The following is an 18,691-nucleotide window of genomic DNA, read 5'->3' as shown; positions in this document are numbered from 1 at the left end:
GGTGGTGCATGAAAAAGTAGCTCAGGTTCCATAGTATAGTGTAAATACAGAAACAAATTTACATGCACAAAAGGGCACCAAACCTTTCATTTCCAAGGGTCACTGTGTTATTTCAACTACTTGTAACTGCTGAACAGAGATGGTGCACTAGTTGAATGTTTGTTACGTTATCTTCACCACATTAGTTGATTGTAAGACTGTATTGAGTGAACATCCTCTAGAGTTTTCTGCAAGAGGATATACACATAGTGCTGGATTAACCATTAAGCAAAATAAGCATGTGTTTAGGGCATCAAGGGAAGGAGGGGGTACTACAAGAATGGTCAATGGTTTATGGCACAAAAGAAATCACTTTAAACTTGCTAATAAACTTGCTAATTCAGGATGCCTTTATCTCTACTAAGTACAGATGCAGATGTGTTACCTAAGATTAATTTTGAGGATCTGATCAAAGACTGTGCAATTCAAAAAAGTAGGAGGGAACTTTTTAACTATAAATAAAGTGGAAGTATACAAAAATGAACAATTTTCCCTCTTTTTTTCCTCTGTGTGTGTGTGTTTGCATATATATATATATATATATATATATATATATATATATATATATATATATATATATATATATATATATATATATATATATATATATACATATATATATATATATATATATATATATATATAACATTATTGACTTCTACTCTTCCATATCTAAGTCCCTCCTTCTGAGGACCCTAACTTTTGCTGAGCAATACACCAGCATTAGTGACTTTGACATCAGAATTATTGTGAATGCCAGAAAGTCAATTCTAGCCTACAGCAATTCCTCCCGGGTGAAAAAAGAAGGTGACCCATTGTTCGACGTTTTTATAGGTGAGCTACTCCTGGTTAGATAACATTGCATCTAGCATTGCATGCATCAACAGATGTAAAAATGCACCCATGCCACTCCAACTCCAACCTGCAGCTTCTAAAACCCCACCATGTGCTCTCTAGAAGGATCTTGTCTCTCAAGGACCATAGTATAGAGAGCCACCCTTATATCATCCAATAGCATTACTCGGAACTATACAGATATGACAGCTATTGACTTCAAGGGAAGATACTCTCAGTATAATCACTCATTCAGATTCAGGGATAGAGAGAACTCTTCTACCCTGTCTCATTTTCTCTGGAGACTCCATGATCTCTGAAATGAAATACCCAGCATCAAGTAGACTATTGTCGAAAGAGTGCCACTATAATCACCTGGCACCCCCAACTTCCAGTTCTGCCTCTGTGAAAAACTGCATCGCTTCCAGCAATCTGCAGTATCCATCAACAAGAAAAACAATTTATCATATTGCTGTCACTAGAGATATGCCCTTCCAGCAAGTTTCAGGCAGCTGACTGCCAACAACCTGGATATACCACCGTAGCACCAGCTGCTACTCTACATTGCCTGCACCAAGGTCACCACTACCAACCAACCCCATGAGCAGGACTGCCATTTACCAATCCCCAATACATACCAATCCCCAACGCTTACCAATTCCCAATTCTTACCAATCTTCAATGCTTGTTTTGCACATATATACTCATGCATGCACGTGTGTGTGTCCATGTGTGTGTATGCATGTGTGTGTGCATGCACATGTGTGTGTGTGTGCATGTGTGTCTTTGCAGATCATGCTCAGATGGTGCTTTTAATGTTCCAGTGGCATGGGTGCCAGTGAGGCAGTGCTGTCATAGGCCACATCAGTGAATTTGATTTTATACATATAATATATATATGCACATATATACATAAACATGTACACATATATATATGTACATATAAGAGACCAAAGTGTATGTACACCGCTATATTTCATATATAAAAAAATACATAAATGGGACAAAAACGCAAAACATCCAGACAGTTAGGTGAAACAAAAAGGGGACAACAAAATATCCAGACAGATGATACAGGGAAAACAAGGACAGATCATTCGGAGTTTTCTATCTTCAGTCGAGTTCCAGGTTATGTTTGCAACTTCAGCTGGTTATACTTGAGATTGCTCCCATCTGGCCAGCCCCAAAGAAAAAATAAGCTAAGAGCATTAGATTCCTTGGAAGAAAGCAGCAAATGTATATGAAAACAAGGACTGAAAAAAACAGAGAAACACATTCTCAGCTCTCTCTATGTGTGTGTGTGTGTGTGTGTGTGTGTGTGTGTGCGTGCGTGTGTGTGTGTGTGTATGTGTGTGTGTGCGTGCGTGTGTGTGTGTGTGTGTGTGTGTGTGTATGTGTATATATATATATATATATATATATATATATATACATAACGTGAGAGAGTTAGGGGTTGGGGGTACAACCCACTAAGGGATAGTATCTATCCAGTAAACTGCTGGGAGGGTACCCAATTATTGCTACGCTAGTGCTATACTAGGTGCAATGAATGGGAGCGGGTAAAAGTGGAGGTTTTACCCAAAATTTGTGTAACAATTAGAAAATGGAGGATAATATGCTGAACCCAACTGTATACACACACACATGTGTGTGTATATATATATATATATATATATATATATATATATAAAATAGAGGTGTACACCATCCCCCCATGTGACCAGCTTGAAAAATTGTTAAGATATTAAGATATTTTTCTTAACAGGAAACCAATAGTAGCCTTAATACACAAATAAAGAAATTTTATCCACCAATGTGGCATTGAACACTCATTCTCATTGTTATATATATATACACACACACACTTCAGCAATGTAACCACACAAGTGCTGGCAAGGTTTTCTTTTCCTTCCTTGGACTTTTTCCTTTCTCCTTTCCAACAAAGAGCTGTGCTTGAAACATCAAGCCTTCTCTTTTCACTGAGTGTCAAGCCAATACATTCCTTGTGGCATGTCCCCTTGTCCGTTAATTTTATTATTCACTTTTTTTAATTGATTGTTTATTTGAATTGACTATATATATTTATATATATATAGTTTTAGGGAAAAGAACCAAGGTTCATGAACTCATCGATTATTATTATTATTTTCATTATTTATATTTGACGGATATTTGTCCTCATCTTGTTTGCCTTCGTCAGGTGTCTTGGGGAAAGTTTGAACCTGGGTTCTCATTCCTAACGATGTTACTATTATTATATTATTATTATTATTATTATTACTATTATTAATCAGGTCGCCGTGAATCGAACTCAGAATCTTGGGGTTAGTAGCTCTTAACCACTACGCCATATGCCCGTGGGCAATTATGGAGTGAATTTTAGGGCTTATAAATCTATTATTTTTCTATCCTTCCTCAATACCGGTTCCAATATGCTATTCATATCTGCACTCAGTCTGCTTAGGAGGTTGTTGTGTCCTAGCATATGTGCTACTTCTTTTAGTTTTCGTATTTTCCAGTGTTGTTCCCTGTCTATTATTTTAACTTCATCCCACAGGGGGAGGTGGTCTCCATTTTGCCATACACGATCAGCTATACCCGATTTATCAATATCTCCTCATGTCACAGCTTTGCGATGTTCTTCTACCCTTATTTTGAGGGGGTGACATGTTTCGCCTTTGTATAACCTACCACAGCTGCATGGGATGGAGTACACGCAGTTTTTGGTCATATTCTCTTCTGTTGGTGGTTTTCCCTAAAACTATATATACATATATATATATATATATATATATATATATATATATATATATATATATATATTTTATACTATGAAACTTAATTTAATTGCAATTTTTAATAAATTGAATTTAATTGAGTTTTTACCTGTAAATTTGGATTTTTATCCCTAATATTATTATTATACATTTATATATATAATAAAGCTCAACATCTGTGTGCCTGCGTGTCTGTACATCTATAGGACGAAAGGGAATAGAAGATACATAAAAACAAAGTATGTGTTCCCATGTGAACTTTTACGAGAAAGATGATCAGCTACATAAAATTTACTTCCCAATGTGGTTTGGGGGCTTAAAGGGGGTCAAACACCCCCTGTGAAATTTCAAATGCCTCTGATTTCAATGAAAATAACAACATAACTACTAAGTACTAAATAAAGACGATTTCCAAAGTTTACAGTTACTTTTCCATGCCTGCATAGGTCAGATGGAATTCCATTGCAGCAAATCTATGGTTGAAAACTCTGCCTACTCTTCCTGTCACTAAGCCTCATATGTTTCCAAATAAGATAATACCTCCTTATAACTCTATATGTTTAGACAGATAATTGAAAGTGAAGGACACTGCTTGTTTGATGGTGACATATTCAGAAAAAAGTCGTCAGAAGTATGGAAAAATAGAAGTATGGAAAAAGTCGTCAGAATTTGGGAAAAAAATCCTTTTATTTCTTTATTTTTATTAGGGCTTTCGTTCCTTTTTAGAACTTGTCAAATAGAATTTTATTTGACAAGTTCTAGAATGGAACGAAAGCCCTAATAATAATGAAGAAATAAAAGGATTTTTTTCCCAAATTCTGATGACTTTTTTCTCAGTATTCAGTTTCTGTAGATCACACCTAACACTATATATATATATATATATATATATATATATATATATATATATATATATATATATATATATATATATATATATATATATATATATATATATATATATATATATATATATATATATATATATATATATATATATATATATATATATATATATATATATATATATATATATATACATATATTGATATTAATGGAACAAGAGAAGACATGTGGGAGAGAAAGTCACTGAAGAGGTGATAATGTGTGACAAAAGAACTCTGGCAAAAAAACTAATGATTATAATAATGAAACTAAATTGATGAACAAATAAATAGTGCATGTGTGTAATTAGCAAAAGATGACCACACCAAATATAAAAGCATATATATAAATGTATATCTTGATGAGAGCTAACACATGAAGCTCTCGAACCTTGAATCACTGTTACTTCTGTTAAATATTAATAAAAATATATGTATATCTATCTATCTATCTATCTATCTATCTATCTATCTATCTATCTATCTATCTATCTATCGATCTATCTATTTATCTATCTATCTATCTGTCTATCTATCTATCTATCTATCTACACATATATGTGTGTGTGTGTGTACAGATATATATAAGGACATATATAGAGAGGAGCGGTGCACTCTGTCGCTTACGACGTCGAGGGTTCCAGTTGATCTGATCAATGGAACAGCCTGCTCGTGAAATTAACGTGCAAGTGGCTGAGCACTCCACAGACATGTATAACCTTAATGTAGTTCTCAGGGAGAGTCCGTGTGACAAAGTTGGCCCTTTGAAATACAAGTACTACTCATTTTTGCCAGCTGAGTGGACTGGAGCAACGTGAAATAAAGTGTCTTGCTCAAGGATACAACATGTTGCTGGAAACTGAACTCATGACCTTATGATCACGAGTGGAATGCCTTAACCACTAAGCCACGTGCCTTCACGCGAGGAGGGGAAATACTATCTCGTTTGGAAACAGGTTAGGGCTGGCAACAGAAAAGGCATCCAGTTGTAGAAAAACTGCACCAATAAACTCCATCTTATCCATGCAAGCATGGAAAACTAAATGTTAAAATGATACTGATGATGATGATGATGATGATGATACACATACACACTCACATGTATCTGTCAGTATCTCCTTGTTTGTCAGTTTTTGTCTCCGTATGTTTATGTGTATATATGCAACATAGAATTTTGTCAGTGAACAGATCGCAGTTCCAAAGTGACGAAAATATTTTGACAAATTAAATTTAAATGTTGAAGTGAATCTAATGGTTTTCGTGTGTTTTTAAATGGCTTATAAACACCTTCCACACTGCGATTGTTTTTGCTTCAGCACACGATCTCAGATCAGTTCACTTGCTATGCAAGTACATCTCCATAATATATTTATATATACATACATATATATATATATATATATATATATATATATATATATATATATATACATACAATTGCAGTGTAGAAGGTGTTTATAAGCCATTTAAAATAACACACAAAAACTGTTAGATTCACTTCAACATTTAAATTTAATTTGTCAAAATATTTTTGTCACTTTGAGACCGCGACCTGTTCACTGACAAAATTCTGTGCATCTAACGGTTTTTGTGTGTTATTTTAAATGGCTTATAAACACCTTCCATGCTGCAATTGTTTATGTTCCAGCACACGATCTCAGATCAGGTCATTTGCTGTGCAAGTACATCTCCGTAATATATATATATATATATATATATATATATATATATATATATATATATATATATATATATATATATATATATATATATATATATATATATATATATATATATATATATATATATGTATATATATATATATATATATATATGTATATATGTATGTATATATATATATATATATACATATATGTATGTATATATACATATATGTATATATACATATATATATGTATATATACATATATATATATATATATATATATATATATATATATATATATATATATATATATATATATATATATATATATATATGTATATATACTTATATATATATATATATACATATATATAAATACATGCATACAAAACACATACACTGATACACATGCATATATTCACAAGGTTGCAAATGCACTTGTATACATACACATTGCCATCAGACCACCTGCCCCATCCTACCATCATCTACCAATATCCAAGCTCTCAGAAGCAATACACATTGATTGTAAAGGTTACTTGTATGTAGTTATATTTAGAAATACAATTTCCGAAGAAATTCTGCTTATGTTTAATTTTAAGAGGAGATTTTTTTCTCAATCTTTTTCTCCCTTAAGTTTGTTTCTTATTCTCTTTAAATTGGTGATTTGTTTACCTTTAATTAAACTAGGTGATAATAAATAACACCACCTAATCAGGAGTGTGTGTGTGTGTGAATTCTCAGGCTGTGTATGGTAACTCAAGCTCTGTGGATGTGTGTATTATGTGTAAATGTGTGTAGTAGTTGTGTGTGTGTGCATGTCTGTGTGCGTTTGTGTGTATTTTTTTTTTGCATTTTGCTGTGCATATGTCTGTATTAGTGCTCTCTCTCTGTCACTCCCTCTCTATAAATTTATCAATTAAATCTCTCTTTATCTGTCTATCTATCTATCTCTGTCTGTCAGTCAATGCCTATCTATCTATCTGTCTGTCTCTCTCTCTCTATATATATATATATTACTATTATATATATATTACACTACTTACTTTACTATATAGCGGTTTTCTTAACCGATATTGTATGCGGTTTCAATATGTTTCATGTCATTACAACCTGTTTATACACATGTAATTTAAGGACAACTATTAATGCTGTCTGTTATTTACTGTCTGGTATGAATTAATCTAACCTGACCCTGAAGAGATACAATATTCCAATTTTTATCACAGACAAGAGTGAGTCAGGATATTGCATCAAAATGTACATAGGTCATTAAAAAAGTTTTTACGATGGATCGCTCTTATTTAAATTGATATGCACACAAAATTGTCTGATAAACAACCTTTCATATGAAAATTTTGCTACGTCGATAACAGGTACAATATTTTTACCAAATATTTGGTAGAGATCTAAATATACAAATATATATATATATATATATATCCTCTGAGGCACAAGTCCAGGCAAGGTTTTTGAAAGACCAGCAGCTGCTCATGAATACCAGCTTTCTCTCTCCATGCCACTGATGTTATCCAAAAGAAAGGCCGATATAGCTTGGCACCAGTGACGTTGCAACTCATTTCTATAGCTGAGTGAATCAGAGCAATATGAAATAAAGTGTCTTGCTTCAGAACACAGAACACAGCCCAGTCTGGGAATCGAACTCACTATCTCATGATTGTGAGCCCAACACTTGAACCACTGAGCCATGCATATTAACACACACACACACACACACACACACACACATATATATATATATATTTGACAGGAAGGACAACAAAAGAAAGAAAGAAACCTCGATATTATGCAAATAGAGGAATTTATCTGTAAAAATATGACACTTATTCAGTAGCCATGATAAAACTCTGAGTTTCAGATGCCAGGGTGGGAGCCCACACCAACATCTCTTCAGTTATCCGGCCAATTGAAAATTCATGTGTGTGTTTTTGCATGTGTATAGGTATATATATGTGGTCTGATTAATAAGTATCTGAACTGTTGCTATAGTAACGAAGCTAAAGCATGGAGGGTGAGGCTGCATGGCACAGATTGACCTTGAACTCTGTTGTGCATGTGCACTAAGTTTTAACATTCTAGCTGACTTCTGCTGTTTACAGCAGAGCTTGGAAGGAAGGTGTGTAGCATGTGATCATCCCATTCACCATGACAGAGAAAGTTCCCCCTCACATCTGCATGCACATCTACAAAACTTTTCTCAGTTCTGCTGGTTCCATCTTGGAAATGTCTGAATATATACATATATATACATGAATATATATATTCATATACATACATATACATGAATATATATGCATGTATATACATGAATGTACACATATATAGCTAACTATGGACCTCGCCTTGTTGCTTAACCACCTATGTATGTATGTATGTGTGTGTGTGTATGTATGTATGTATGTATGAGTGTGTGTATGCATGAATATATATATATATATATATATGTATATAAGTATATACGTATGTATAACTATAGACTTTTCCCAGTCTTACTCATAATCATATTTTTAACATGGTAACCATATCCTATTTGTTCATCCCCTATTCCTTCTCCATCAACAAAGATTCCATCATTTGCACATAATTGTAACTCTATTCCGTCTCTATATATGGCTTCATTTTCTTTCCATGTCTCTGTCCTTTTATGCCATTTCACAACTCAGACCAATTACTAGTTTTACTACTGTTGCTTTATTATTACCATGTTATATATATATATATATATATATATATATATATATATATATATATATATAATCTTTATAAATCTCATACTAAAGTGTACTTACCAAAATCAAAAGCAGTAATTTTTTATTTTTTATTTATATTTCAAACAAACACTATTTTCCCATATTACTTCATATTTTTAAAAAAACTACCATTCAATAAATTATACAAATTTCACATTTTATATCTCTGAAGAGCAGAAGTGTTGTCTATAAATGCTTATCAATAAAGGATTCCATTATAGGGACAACACTTCTGCAAAACGATCATAAAATGCTTTAAAAACTTAATTCGAAACTTTTAAACTGTCATATTTATTATTATATATTTATACTTATACTTATTTACATATATTGATATATATTCATATTTTTAATACAACAATTATTTTACACTCGTATATATCTTTCTGAAGAATTTTCTAATATTGATTTCCTGATATTAATAATAATATATTATATAATATATATATATATATATATATATATATATATATATATATATATATATATATATATATATGCATGAGTAAGCATATAAAGGCAAAACAAGGTGGAAAAAAAATAGTACTCAAATGCTGGAGGTAGAGTAATATGCTTTTGTCTTTTTAGTATTAAAGCTGCAAGAACATCACAAAAGTCTGTTAATCAGAGTTTCATATCCACATTTGTTGGGCAATTGTGATCAAGAATTTCAATCACAAATGCCCAATGAATGGGAACATGAAACTCTGAGTAGCAGTTTTTGTGATGCTCTTGCAGCTTTAATAATAAAAAAAGGTTATATATATATACACACAGGGTACAGTGAATACATTGTTGTCTAGATTATGCAAAAATTAAAATAACACTGACATCCTATTTTAACAGATATACAGATGTATTTACCCAAATTACATAAAAATATCTTGAAATACTAAAGAGTAAATTTATTCAATAAAATCATCATTGACTTCAACCATGATCTCCAGCCAACTTTGGAATCTCTTGCCTCTGGACATTCTCCTTATCTAAGTTGGTGAATGCTGCCATAATCCTTGCCTTCAGGCTTTTGCTCAACTGCACCCTATACATAATAGTCAAGGGTGTTGCAGCCTAGGGAGTTAGGTAGGGGCGATGTGGTCACAGAAATTGTTTAACAACCATGACTGAATTCTCCTGCTTGTGTGGCATAGTGCAGAGTCCTGTTGTCAGACATAGGGTCATCCAGCAGCCACCCTCTTGACCCAGGGCAGCATTTCCTCCTCCAGGCACTCAATGTAGGTCTCTGTGTTGAGTGTGAGGTCGTGTGAGAAGATTAATTGAGGCATAATGTCACCATCACTAGTGATCAGTCCCAACACAATGATATTGACTGGATGTTTGATTTGTATCACTCTTGGTACATGTCCTCAGATTGACACTCAAACACTCTGAAATGTTCATACCATGTAGTTGACAAAATCAAAAACAATGTACATGTGCAAAATTAAAAATATAAAATGGCGACAATTTACCCATTGCACCCTGTGTGTATATATATATATATATATATATATATATATATATATATATATATATATATATATGTATATTTATTCTTTTATTTGTTTCAGTCATTTGACTGTGGCCATGCTGGAGCATTGCCTTTAGTCAAACAAATAGACCTCAGGACTTATTCTATCAGTCTATTTTGCCAAACTGCTAAGTTATAGGGACATAAACACACCAGCATTGGTTGTCAAGCGATGTTGGGGGGGGGGGACAAACACAGACACACAAGCACACACACACACACACATATACGACGGGCTTCTTTCAGTTTCCATCTACCAAATCCACTCACAAGTCTTTGGTTGGCCCAAGGCTATAGCGGAAGACACTTGCCCAAGGTGCCACGCAGTGGGACTGAACTCAGAACCATATGGTTAGTAAGCAAGCTACTTACCACACAGTCACTCCAGTGCCTATATGTACACACACACACACACACACACACATATCTTTTACTTTTTACTTGTTTCAGTCATCAGGCTGTGGCCTTGCTGGGGCAACGCCTGAATGAACTGACCCTAGTACTTATTTGTTTTAAAGCCTGGTACTTATTCTATCAATTCTTTTTACTGAACTGCTAAGTTATGAAGACAAACACACCAAAACTGGTTGTCAGGCAGTAGTGGGGTACAAACACAGACACAAAGACACAAAAATACACACACACATACCTGTACCTATATATATATATATATTACATACAATATTTTTTTTTAACTTCAGGTAATATACCTTAAAGATTTAATTAAATTTCAAATGGGAGTTACATTTTGTTCTGTTTATGCTAGTATGTATGTATGTATGTATGTATGTATGTATGTATGTATGTATGTATGTAGTGGAGGCGCAATGGCCCAGTGGTTAGGGTAGTGGACTGGCGGTCATAGGATCGCAGTTTTGATTCCCAGACTGGGCGTTGTGAGTGTTTATTGAGCAAAAACACCTGAAAGCTCTACGAGGCTCCGGCAGGGGATGGTGGCGAACCGTGCTGTACTCTCTCACCACAACTTTCTCTCACTCTTTCTTCCTGTTTCTGTTGTACCTGCATTTCAAAGGGCCAGCCTTGTCATACTGTGTGATGCTGAATATCCCCGAGAACTATGTTAAGGGTACACGTATCTGTGGAGTGCTCAGCCACTTGCAAGTTAATTTCACGAGCAGGCTGTTTCGTTGACTGGATCAACTGGAACCCTTGACGTCGTAAGCGATGGAGTACCAACAACAACGACAACATGTATGTATGTATGTATGAGTGTGTGTATGCACGAATATATGTATGTATATATGCAGTAATAAATTTACTTCTCCACATTGGGTTCAGTCCTACTGCATGACATTATGGGCAAGTATCTTCTATGACAGTTCCAGGCTGACCAAAACCTTGTGAGTGGTTTTGGCAATGGGAACTAAAAGAAGCCCATCATATATGTATATATATATATCTATGTTTATGTGTGTGTGTATGCCTACTATAGTCACAAGACCTAGAATTTACGGGGAGGGGGAAAGTAGATCCCTTCAACTCCAGTACTTAATTTATCGACCCTGAAAGGATGAAAGGCAAAGTCAACCTCAGAAGAATTTAAACCCAGAATGTAAAATACTAGCTTAGTAATGACACTTATTTTATAAACTTCTTTATTTTCAAAATTATGTGAAATAAATAAAGGTAGCATATTTCAGAAAAACATACAGAAAGACAGACAAAATGGCTAACTCTAAACTACATGATTAAAAAAAAAAGAAAAGAAAAAGCTAATATTCTGTTTCAATGTTTTTAATTTCTTAATCCATTAAATCCTTTACGTGATTTAATATTATTAACTAGAGATAATCCTGTCTGATATGATTTTGTATTATATGATTTCTAATCCCTCCTCATTTTCTTTATTTCAAATATTGCTAGAATTCTTCACAATCAAATAGACCAACACGTATTCAATGGCTGTTGTTGATGATGGTGATGGTAATTGTAGTTAAGCTCTATTTGTTAAGTATTATCACTCATCATGTATTATATTTAATTTAGTATGTATAATATCTAATACTACATATTATGTGTAATTTTAAATAGGCAACAAGCTGACAGAATCATTAGTTCATCAGACAAAAAGCTTGGTTGCATCTATCTTTTATCTTTTATTTGTTTCAGTCATTAAACTGTGACCATGCTGGGGCACCACCTTGAAGAATCTTTAATTGAAATTATCAACCATAGTACTTACCTTTTTAAAGTACTGGTACTTAGTCTTTTGGTATGTTTTGCCAAATCGATTAGCTATGGGGATGTAAACAAACCAGCACCAGTTGTCAAGGGGTGGTGGTGGGGACAAACACAGACATCATATACATATGTATATATATATATATATATATATATATATATATATATATATATATATATATATATATATATATATATATATATATATATATATATATATATATGGCAGATTCCATCTACCTAATCCACTCACAATCTTTCAGATTTTGTCTACCAAATCCACTTGCAAGGCTTTGGTTGGCCTGTGGCTATAGTAGAAGACTGAACTCTGAACCATGTAGTTAAGAAGAAAACCTCTTACCATACAGCCACACTTCTTTACATTGTGAGTTCAAATACCATCCAAGACAACATTTTCTTTCATTCCTTCAGGGTTGATAAAACGAAGTACCCTTCTAGTGTTAAGGCTGATGTATTCAACTAAACCACTTCTTTCAAAATTGCTGGCCTTGGACCAAAACTTGAAACAATTATAGCCTTCTGAAATCCTACACTTGTTTCTGATCTAACGAGATAGTAATTCTCACTACGTTTAAAATGATTCATTCACTTAATTATGCTTTTTCTTTTATCTACTTTCACTTTTTCTTTCATTTAACCTCTCCCTGTCTGATGTGTTCATTATTCATTTTTTGATGCTTTTTTTCTCATTAACCAATTTTTTTTATTATTAAATTGAAATTATTTAGCTTTTGTCAGTCTACTTAACGACGATGATTATGCTGGCAGTGATGTTGTTGCCATTGACAACTACAATGATGGCTGCTGATGATGGTGATATTGATGGTGATGACACTGATGTTAAGGCAACTATTGACAATGACGATGATGATGACAACAATGATGATGATGGTGATGATGATGTTGATGAAACTGATGATGATGATGTTAATGGTGATGATGATGATGATGATGTTAAGGATGGCAACAAAGATGTTATCAACGATGTTGATGACAACAATATTAGTAATGATGTTGATGATGATGGTAATGACAATGACAACGACAAAAACAACAACAATAGTGATGGTGATGGTGAGGATGACAATGATGATGTTAATGGGATGGTGGTTGACGATAAGGGTGGCTGATGATGATGGCAGTGTCTATGATGACAATTATGGTGAGGATGACAAAGACACTGATGACAACAACATTAATGACATTGATAATGCTGAAGATGATGATGATGAGAATGACAATGACCATTCCTTATATAACATGTATAGGTCCGATTTGAACAATGTCAAGTGAAGTTATTTATATATTTATGTCACAACCAAAGTCCCTTGTTGGTTTAGCTATTCTAACTCTGTAAAGTCCAACAAAAGCTCTTCATTGCTGTTATAACTTACTTTGTCCTGTGGAATTTACATCATTTTTGCCATTTTAAATGCGTCCCAATGACAAACATATTACTGGAAATGGAATATTGAAACATATAACACATTCACTTCTGAAGAGGCTATTCTTGAAGATTTTCGGTTTAGTTAATGTCCAACTTTTGGATTCATTTGGATTTGGTGAAGAGAAATAGTAGCAAACGATGATTTGAGTAGGTATGTAAGGGTTAGCATAATTAATGCAATGCAAATAGCATTAAAAACCTAATTAGAAATATATATCCTCTTCTGCCTCTCTGCCACCTCCACCTCCTCTCCACGACCTCCACCTCCTCTCCACGACATCCACCTCTCCACCACCTCCTCTCCATCACCTCCACCTCCCCAAATGACTGAAACAAGTAAAAGAGTACCTGTATTTCAAAGGGATAATCTTGTCACACTCTGTGTCATGCTGAATCTTCCTGAGAACTAAGTTAAGGGTACACGTGTCTGTGGAGTGCTCAACCACTTGTATGTTAATTTCCAAAGCAGGATTTTCTATTGATCAGATCAACTGGAACCCTTGTTGTAACTGATGGAGGTACCAAAAACATGGAGGGAGTGAATGCAAAAGAAAGATGACATGCTAGGTTTGCAGGGTTGGAAGAGGAAAAGAGACAGGTGTGCAGTGTATAAATACGCATTGCATATATGTATAGATATGTGTTGCATATATAAACAAAATACAATATTAATCATTAACTAATACTGTATTAATGACTGTGCATATTCATTTCTCATTACTTTTGAAATGTTTCATGCCTTATCTCCTAATATAGTCATGAGCGTAGTGTTTTTATATATTTGTGTGTGTGTATATATATATATGTATATATATATATGTATATATATGGAAGAATTTACGAAAAAAACAACAGACGAAGACAGGTGGTGTAAACAATAAATGGATGTATTAGTTTAACGCTTGGGAATAGAGAAAGTCTTTGGCGTTTCGAGCTACACTCTTCAACTGAAAGAAAAACAGAAAGAAATAAGGAGAGAAACATGGAGAAAACAATAAGGAGAATATATATATATATAGGCGCAGGAGTGGCTGTGTGGTAAGTAGCTTGCTTACCAACCACATGGATCTGGGTTCAGTCCCACTGCGTGGCACCTTGGGCAAGTGTCTTCTACTATTGCCTCGGGCCGACCAAAGCCTTGTGAGTGGATTTGGTAGACGGAAACTGAAAGAAGCCTGTCGTATATATGTATATGTGTGTATGTGTGTGCTTGTGTGCCTGTGTTTGTCCCCCAACATCGCTTGACAACCGATGCTGGTGTGTTTACGTCCCCGTAACTTAGCGGTCCGGCAAAAGAGGCCGATAGAATAAGTACTAGGCTTCCAAAGAATAAGTCCTGGGGTCGATTTGCTCGACTAAAGGCGGTGCTCCAGCATGGCCGCAGTCAAATGACTGAAACAAGTAAAAGAGTAAAAGAGTAAATATATATATATATATATATATATATATATATATATTTGTGTATATGTATATATATATATATATATATATATCTATATATATATATATATATATATATATATATATATTCGAGCAGGATCGTTTGCCAGTGCCCCCGGACTGGCTCATGTGCGGGCGACACATGAAATCTTTCGAGCGAGATCGTTGCCAGTGACCCTGGACTGGCTCTTGTGCGGGTGACACATGAAATGTTTTGAGCAGGATCGTTGCCAGTGCCCCTGGACTGGCTCGTGTGTGGGCGACACATGAAATCTTTCGAGCGAGATCGTTGCTGGTGCCCCTGGGCCGGCTCTTGTGTGGGTGACACATGAGGTTTTTCGAGCGAGATCGTTGCCGGTGCCCCTGGGCTGGCTCTTGTGCGGGTGACACATGAAATTTCTTCGAGAGAGATCGTTGCCGGTGCCGCTGAACTGGCTCTTGTGTGGGGTTCTGGGATTTTTCGAGCGGGATCGTTGCTGGTGCCCCTGGGCTGGCTCTTGTGCGGGTGACACATAAGGTTTCTCGAGCGAGATGAGCGTGGCCTTTGCTAGTACCGCCTGACTGGCCTTCGTGCGGGTGACACGTAAAAGCACCCACTACACTCTCTGAGTGGTTGGCTTTAGGAAGGGCATCCAGCTGTAGAGACACTGTCAAATCAGATTGGAGCCTGGTGTAGCCATCTGGTTTCACCAGTCCTCAGTCAAATCGTCCAACCCATGCTAGCATGGAAAGCGGACGTTAAACGACGACGACAATACGTACAGACATATATATATATATATATATATATATATATATATATATATATATATATATATACCGCCTGACTGGCCTTTGTAGGGTTTTCGAGCGAGATCGTTGCCAGTGCCCCTGGACTGGCTCTTGTGCGGGTGGCACATAAAAGACACCACTTCGAGCGTGGCCGTTTTCGTGCGGGTGACACGTAAAAGCACCCACTACACTCTCTGAGTGGTTGGCGTTAGGAAGGGCATCCAGCTGTAGACACTCTGCCAAATTGGATTGGAGCTTGGTGTTGCCATCCGGTTTCACCAGTCCTCAGTCAAATCGTCCAACCCATGCTAGCATGGAAAGCGGACGTTAAACGATGATGATATGTGGCGGCACGTGGCTTAGTAGTTAGGGTGTCAGCCTCATGATCGTAAGATTGTGGTTTTGATTCCTGGACCGGGCGACGTGATTTTTTCTTGAGCAAAACACTTCATTTCACGTTGCTCCAGTCCACTCAGCTGGCAAAAATGAGTAGTGCTGCGGTGGACTGGCGTCCCGTCCAGCTGGGGAACACATATGCCATTGAAGCCGGGAAACCGGGCCCATGAGCCTGGCTAGGCTTTAAAAGGGTGCATTTATTTATTATATATATATATATATATATATACATACATATATATTTGTCTATAATCACACCAGATGCAGAGGAGGAGAGAAACTGGTGAAGAAGAAGTAGTGAGAGTAATAGCCCTGACTGAGAGGAAGTGAGAGAGAAAGTTACAGCAATGAGAGAAAGGAAGGGGTAATAGATGAATAAGGAAGGAAGGGGTGAAAAAAAAAATCAGTGTTTCAACTCTGTGTGAGTATATATGTGTATGTGTATGCATGTGCAAGGGAAGTATGAGAATGTTTGTATGCGTGAGTATTATGTACCTTATTTTGTACCTCATTTATATATAAAATGCTACAATTAGCCGTCATTATTGATGGCACATGGTCAGCTAGTTATATATACATGTTATCACCAACTTAACATATTCTCCAACAATGAGGTCATTCTGACCTTGATGATACTCCTCAGTTTTGATTAGAGATTCTTAAAAACAAAAAAAAAAACAAAAAAGAAGATAAACAGGAATACAAGGTTTCATGATTTTCACCCACTATATGTAGATGAGCTTCTTTTGTTTTTATTTGCCATGTCTAGAGTGAAGGCATGCGACCTAGTGGTAAGGGTATTCCACTCATGATTATGATATCAATGTTTCAATTCTCAAAGCAGGCAGCACATTGTGTTTATGAGCAAAACACTTTATTTCACATTGCTTCTGTTCACTCCACTGTAAATGAGTGACTTTGCAAAGGACTGGCATCTTGTTCAAGGAGAATGCTGTGATTTCGGTCACTTATACACCATAGAAACCCAGCAACCAGCCCTTAAACAATACTTACTATGCCCATAGGAAGGGGCAGAGCCCATGACACATGGGAACCCTTTGCAACTGATAATGTCCCATTTAAACTGTTGCTGCAATAACAGATGTGAGTAGAGGAACTGATTCCAGATGGCTGATGTGGGTGAAAGATTGGGCATAATGGTTTGTGCATGGAGCAAAAAAGGTGAGGCTGAACACACCAAGGGAGAGGCAATCAAGTCAGTAATGCCTCAGCAATGGCAGTGCGAGACTGACCAGTTCTGAGTGGCTGTTAATGACTTAGTGACACATACATCCAACTGACCACTTGTCTTCTTAGAACATAGTAAATTTTCAAGACTTATTTTGGAAAAATAAAGCATCCTTACCTCCAGAACTTACTGTTTTTCATCTAGATCAGTGGTTCTCAGCTGGGATCCATATGGCCCCTAGGGGTCCATATAAGATTTTTGGGGTTCACATAACAAAATAGTAAATTGGAGATCAACATAGTATTTTAAGGGCTCCTAAAAAAAAAATTAGCTTTAGATGTATGTATTGGTATGTATTGCATGAAACAACTAGGCTTCATTCTCTAACATTTTACTTAGTTCAACCTACACAGGTTAATGCGTGAAAAACAAAATAAAAATTTGAAAGAAGTTTCTATAAAACTAGTTTTTAAACATCACCAGAATAAAATAGTAATCAAAGGAGTCCATAAATAAAAAATGGTTAAGAATCCCTGATCTAGATGATATCTCTGGATTATTTAATCTTGAAATATTTCACTTCAGTCTGTTGGTTTCTTGTTTTAAACCTTGTTCAATACGGCTCAAGGTGCACTGTAATAAATGAATTTATAGTTATGTTTGCCTATCTTTTTTTTTTAATTAAATATAGGTGCTGGCATGGCTGTGTATTTAACAAGCTCA

The 18,691-nt window shown here is 35.3% G+C and overlaps 1 long non-coding RNA gene across 1 annotated transcript in view; it reads right to left on the bottom strand.

The window, feature by feature from the left end:
• The window catches only part of LOC128248380 (uncharacterized), a 103,088-nt gene extending 88,330 nt beyond the window's left edge, over window positions 1-14,758 (bottom strand). Inside the window, exon 1 of the long non-coding RNA XR_016242460.1 lies at window positions 14,521-14,758. This is a non-coding gene — a long non-coding RNA (uncharacterized LOC128248380). The remainder of the gene's footprint in view (window positions 1-14,520) is intronic.
• Window positions 14,759-18,691: the final 3,933 nt, after the last annotated feature.

This window comes from Octopus bimaculoides, chromosome 7 (assembly GCF_046866305.1).
Source record: "Octopus bimaculoides isolate indiv1 chromosome 7, ASM4686630v1, whole genome shotgun sequence".
NCBI classification, from domain to species: Eukaryota; Metazoa; Mollusca; class Cephalopoda; order Octopoda; family Octopodidae; genus Octopus; species Octopus bimaculoides.
Note: the sequence above shows the minus strand (reverse complement) of the source record. Positions and strands in the feature narration are given on the sequence as shown.